This window comes from Neophocaena asiaeorientalis, unplaced genomic scaffold, assembly GCF_003031525.2.
Source record: "Neophocaena asiaeorientalis asiaeorientalis breed wild unplaced genomic scaffold, Neophocaena_asiaeorientalis_V1.1 scaffold282, whole genome shotgun sequence".
Classification (NCBI taxonomy): domain Eukaryota; kingdom Metazoa; phylum Chordata; class Mammalia; order Artiodactyla; family Phocoenidae; genus Neophocaena; species Neophocaena asiaeorientalis.
In genome coordinates this window covers 262,949-268,948 of record NW_020172595.1, presented here as the reverse complement: position 1 = coordinate 268,948, position 6,000 = coordinate 262,949, and positions in this window count along the sequence as shown.

The window sequence follows — 6,000 nt, the reverse complement described above, 5'->3', positions numbered from 1 at the left end:
CCGAAGGGAGGGAGGCGTGGTTCCCGGGGGCGGGGCAGCGGCGTCCACACCCCCCAGCCCGACAGCCCGCGAAGATGGGGCGAGCCCGCGCGCCCACGGGGGAAGGCCGGCGGAAGCGGGAGCAGAGGCCTGGATTCTAGGGTGGCCCCGGTTGCAGCCTCTTCTCACCCCGCCCCCTTTACCCGCTGCTGGCCCCGCGGCCCGTCTGCGCGTGCGTGCCAAATACCGCGCGGAGGCCCGCTCACTCGGGCCCGCCTCCCGCTCCCGGCTGTCCGCGGCGCAGCCTGCTCCTCTGCCCCCAGTGCGCGCCGCCGCCCCCGGCGCTCCCCGCCTGCCTGGCTCCCCGCGGGCGGCGCTGCCACCTGCTCGCGGGAGTGGTGCTGCTCTGGCCCAGCTGTGCGGAGCGGGGCCGGAGTTGCAGCCACCGCCCCTCCCGGGGTCCCAGACCGCCCCGTGGCTATCGAGATGTTGGTTGCTGTTGCCCACGCCTGCATCCCTTGTTGATTATGTTCACAGTTCCTCCAGCCACACTTCCAGATTTTTCCAACTCTTCTGAAGCTAGTAACCAACTCAGCGCTCCCGGCCTAAAAGATATTTTAACTTTCTGCAAGGCCCAACAATCCAGTGTCCTCAACTTCCTCTCCTCTGTCTCAAAATTTTATGAAATCACACCTATCCTCCCCTTCCCCCCATTCTCAGAATTGATCCCAATTTCTTGCCAAGGCAAACGCCCTCGTAAGGTCGATGACCTTGACTATTTCACTCCTACTATATAAATAGATCTAGTACTAATTCTTCTAATTATGTGAATATTTATATTAGTATGATATTTATATTAGCATCCTTCCCATCCTTGCCCCCTCCACCAGACTGATAAGGTCAGAGCTCCACTGCCCTAAACAAAACTTTCCCTCAACTCTGCACCTTTGCCTTCTCTTTCTCTGTCGCTCCCAAACTGAGCTGCAGTCTCCATGGCTTCATCACCAGCCTCGAAGACTGGCTCCCTTCCCTCCCTCTTCCTTGCACCTCTCATACCTACCCTCACTTCCCCACCCAACCAAGTCCAGGTGAAGAAGCCCGTTTCCTGCCAACTAGATTTGTTTGTTACATTCTCCAGGAGACTAGAGCATTTTCCTTACACATCAAATTTGGTGGAATGTGTTCAATATCTGGTTTCCCCATTGGATTGTAAACTTCTTGATTGCATGAATTATGTCCTGGGTTATGTTTTGCAAATAAAAGTCATACAATAAAAGACTGTTGAAGTCATTCCTCTTCAGTCCAGCCAGCATCCACCCATAAAAAGTTTGTTCCTGACTTAAACTGAATCCCGAACTCAGGGGATGCCCTCTGGTAGGGGAGTGGGGGCAGTGTTTAGATGGTGCCTCTACTCTTTGCCTTTCCCTTTTAAATTCTCTGACTTTTTTTGCCTTCATCTCATTCTCTCTATTCTAAAATGCCCTCTTTGTAGAAATATCTTTGTTGTCAGGCATTTGTGTTGGACACAACACCTAGGCTCAAAGCCATATTCCACTACTTATGAAAAGGGCCCTTGGGAAAGTTACTTAATTCTCTGAATCACAGAGTCTTTATCTTTGAATTGGAGGGGCCCTGATTCCTCACAGGGCTAATATGAAGTTTAACTGAGCCTGGCATATAGTAGGTGCTGAATCAATGAGAGCTCCCTTCTCCTTTGCCTAATTGGGGGACAGACTGAAATTTCAAAAGAACTTTAACTAAAAATCTGCTCCCCTATCTTATCTCTTCTTTCCCTCATTGCCAAACTTCTCAGAAGAATTGTTCACACTCCAGTGAGAGCAGAAATTTTAAAAGTTGTCAAGGTAAGAATTTAAGTTTGTAAAGTTTTGTATCCTGTCCCTTTCTTGCTGCTTTTCCTTTCTGGGAGTATGAATGGGACAGGGGTCCTTATCTCAGTTTAGAGTTTAAGACAGGTGGTCCTAGGTGGCAGGTAGAGTTGACAGCTGCTGAATCCTTCAAATGCCCAGCCCACCCAGTTGCCATTTTATATGGAAACAAGCTGTAGTGCACAAGGCTGTCTCTTCCTGTACAGTCTGGTGGGGAGATCTTGTAGGGCTGTTTTCCCACATACCCCATGCAGGGATGTCTAGATCCTTGGCCTTTGGCCCCCAACTTCTGCCAATGTAAAAGGAGAGGCCCTCCCGTCCTTGGGTGGCAGTATCAAACGCCTTGGCATAGTGTCAAGAACAGATACATTCAGGATTCTTAGTGGGACTGAGAAATAAAATCTGACTAAGGATTCAAGAAAAAACTAGGGGGACTTCCCTGGTGGCGCAGTGGTTAAGAATCCGCCTGCCAATGCAGGGGGCATGGGTTCAAGCCCTGGTCCGGAAAGATCCCACGTGCCATGGAGCAACTAAGCCCGTGCGCCACAACTACGGAGCCCACGCTCCACAAGTACTGAGCCCACGCTCCATGACTATTGAAGCCCACATGCTCTAGGGCCTGCGTGCTGCAACTACTGAGCCCACGCGCCTAGAGCCCATGCTCTGCAACAAGAGAGCCACCGCAATGAGAAGCCGCAATGAAGAGTAGCCCCCGCTCACCGCAACTAGAGAAAGCCCGCGTGCAGCAGTGAAGACCCAGTGCAGCCAAAAAAAAAAAAAAGCTAGGGAACAGAAGATCTAGGTTCTAGTCCAGGTTTGAAGTCCTCAAGGCCCCAGAGGTTTCAGTATTCTCTTCAATGAAATGGAGGTTTGTCCTCTGAAGTCTCTTCCAGCCCTGTCAGTCCACAAAATTTCAACCTGAAAAGAGGTGTATGTATTTTTGTGTGTATGTTTGGGAGAAGAGGTCAAGGACTAGCGAACTCAGGGCTTAGAGCACCACTCTTGGTTACTAATGGAGGTGAGCAGTGGCCTAGTAGGAAATGTCTAAGCAGTAGGAAAGCTTAGACATTTCCCTGTGACATTCAAAGTATTTTTGGCAGTGGGTTTACTTTTACAATTGTACTTCGCCCAGACTGAAATAACTATATTCCTTGAGCAACCAGGAGAAAGGAGGAGGGAAGTCAGCCTGGGTTTTTTTTCTTTTTTGGTACGCGGGCCCCTCACTGCTGTGGCCTCTCCCGTTGCGGAGCACAGGCTCCGGACGCGCAGGCTCAGCGGCCATGGCTCACGGGCTCAGCCACTCCGCGGCATGTGGGATCCTCCTGGACCGGGGCATGAACCCGTGTCCCCTGCATCGGCAGGCGGACTCTCAACCACTGCGCCACCAGGGAGGCCCCAGCCTGGGTTTTTTAATCCATAGGCTGATAAGACTTTCCTGTGTTACAACAAAAGCTTCAACTTTTCCCCCTTTCTCCTTTGCCCCACACTCAGCTCTGCCCTCACTGTAGGAATCCTGGCGAAATGGCAGCCTGTTCAGGCAATGGTGACAGGGGCTCACAGCTTGAGGAAAGAAACCCTACAAAAACAAAAGGCCCACACCAGTCCCCTCTATTTGTAAAATCACCTTTCCTAAACTCCCATCCGTCTCCTGCAGTGTACCCCATTCCTCGACCTTTCCTCAATGCTGGCACCTTCTCCAATAACCTGTTCCCTCCACTCTTTGGAACCCTCTCACAGCCTCAGCCTCCTGATACACTCTTCCCTCCCCCTCCTGCTTTAGAGGGAATTTAGTTCTCCCTGCAGCCGACGATCTTCCCCCTCCTCCAAGTCACACTCCCACCTCCCCTCCTCCCTCCCCCCACCCCCTCTTTGCTCAGCACTAGGTCTGGGGAAACGATGGCCATGGCGGATTCTCCTAGCTGCTTGTCAACCCCAGGAACAGGACTCTTCCACTTCATGCCAAACACCCTTTCCTTCCAGCCTCAAGAGTCCTCCTCTGCTACTCCCTGCCTCTGCTTGTTGCCATGAGCAACTGGCTTCCAGGCCTGCCAGTGTCCATGCAAATGACCTAATCCACACCCCAATTAAAATTTCTTTTTGTTTATGTTTTCATAGAATCATTTGTATGGTTCAAAATTCAAAAAGGATAGAAGGGTACGTTGTCAAAGGCCTCCCTCCCACCCCCACCCAGACCCCATCCCTATGTGACTGGTTTCTTCAAAGCTTCTTGACCTCCTTCCAACAACTTTTATCTTGACTCCGTCTCATCCACTTTCTTCCCAGAGTCATACTCTGGTGAATATCAGCACCTGGAACTACATCCTCTCTGAAATTTAAAATGCCAGCATACCATTCTCTGAGTAGCCCTCAGATTGCTCCCTCCTAGAGGGCAGCGAGTTTACCTGCTTCGCTTCCCCAGGGGAACCTCCAGTCACCAGGTCTTTCCTTTTCTTTCAGGCCCTCCTCCCTCTCTCCCACCCTCCCTCCCTCCCTTCCTTCCCTGTCCAGCCAAGGTACCACTCACAGTGCATCGCTTCAGCTGGGCTCTGGGTGCCAATCTGTGCACCTGGAAGAGCCCCTCCCCCTCCCACAGCTCCCTTCCGACCCTGTCCTCTCTCCTGAGTCCCCCGCCGCACTCGGGATCCCCTTCTCTGCAGGCGTCCCGCTCAGCAAGCGGCCCTGTCTCTTAACTGAGGCTCTTGCTTCCTCATCCTGGACCCTCTCCAGCTTCCTCCCCTCTTCCCAGCACAGCCAGCGTTCCGAGTTCCTCACTCACTCTTCACACTCATCCTCTCCCTAAAAATATTTATTGTGAACATATGATACACATGGAAGCGTGTATAGAATGAACATGTATAGTTAAGGATGAATGTAACAGAACCCCTGGGTATTTGATCGCAGCTTAAGAAAGAAATCCCCTTAGAGCTGAAGCGGTGTGCTGTACACCTGAAACCAACACTACATTGTAAATCAACTATACTCCAATATAAGATTTTAAAAAATCATAATTCACATACACACACACAAAATGAAATAAATTCCCAGGACCTCAGATGTCCCGTGTGCTCCACGATGACTGCATCCCTCTCCCTCCCGGGAGAGTGAACTCCACTCTGAACTCCTTAGGTTCACTTCCTCTGTTTGTCTTCATAGCTCCACTATCTATGCATGTTGTAAGTATTCCTAAACAGTATACTGTTCGGTTTTGCCTGTTTGATCTTCACAGGGATAGAATCATGGGACCCATACTCCATGTGTTTTTCTGAGGCTGGCTTTTGTACTCCACATTATGACTGCGTTGACTGTGTAGCTGTGATTCATTCACTTTCTTTCTGTTGTATGCTTACACTGAAATTTATAAATCCCTTGTCCTGTCAATGGACAATTCTTTTTGTTTAAACTGGTGGTTATCACCACAGTGCTGCTGTGAGCCCTCTTTACTCTTCTCTGGGTAACTTTCTCCAGGGCTACAGCCTTCAAACTAGGCATGTGTATCTCTGATGTGAGAGGGCTGTCCAAGGGTCAGGTGGACCTGATATAAGGGAACTGTTCTCAGGTCTGACACTCCCACATGAGTTGGGACGCTGGTGGGCCCGAGAGGGCCCCTAAGAAGGAGTAGGTATCCCTTTCCCCTCCCCTTGCCCAACCCTTCCTTACCACAGAAAGAAGGCCCAAGGGGGAATCGTGGAGGGTAAAAATGCCACGCACCAAAGGGACAGTTTCAAAATCTCACTGAGAAAGTGAGTGACCTGATTTTGCAAGTCAGATACTTTTTCTTAACTTTCAACAAAATTGAAGGAAGCTTCACTGATTGTCAGCCGATTGGTTACTTTTTTCTACCCTTTATGTTATTGAGGTGAAATTCACACAACCTAATTTGTTTTGTTTTGTTTTTTGGCTGCATTGGGTCTTCATTGCTGTGCGCGGGCTTTCTCTAGTTGCAGCGAGTGGAGCTGCTCTTCGTTGTGGTTCATGGGCTCCTTACTGTGGCCTCTCCTGTTGAGGAGCATGGGCTCCAGGGCTCTAGGTGCGCAGGCTTCAGTAGTTGTGGCTCACGGGCTCCAGCATGCAGGCTCAGCAGCTGTGGCGCAGGGGCTTAGCTGCTCCGCGGCATGTGGGATCTTCCCGGACCAGG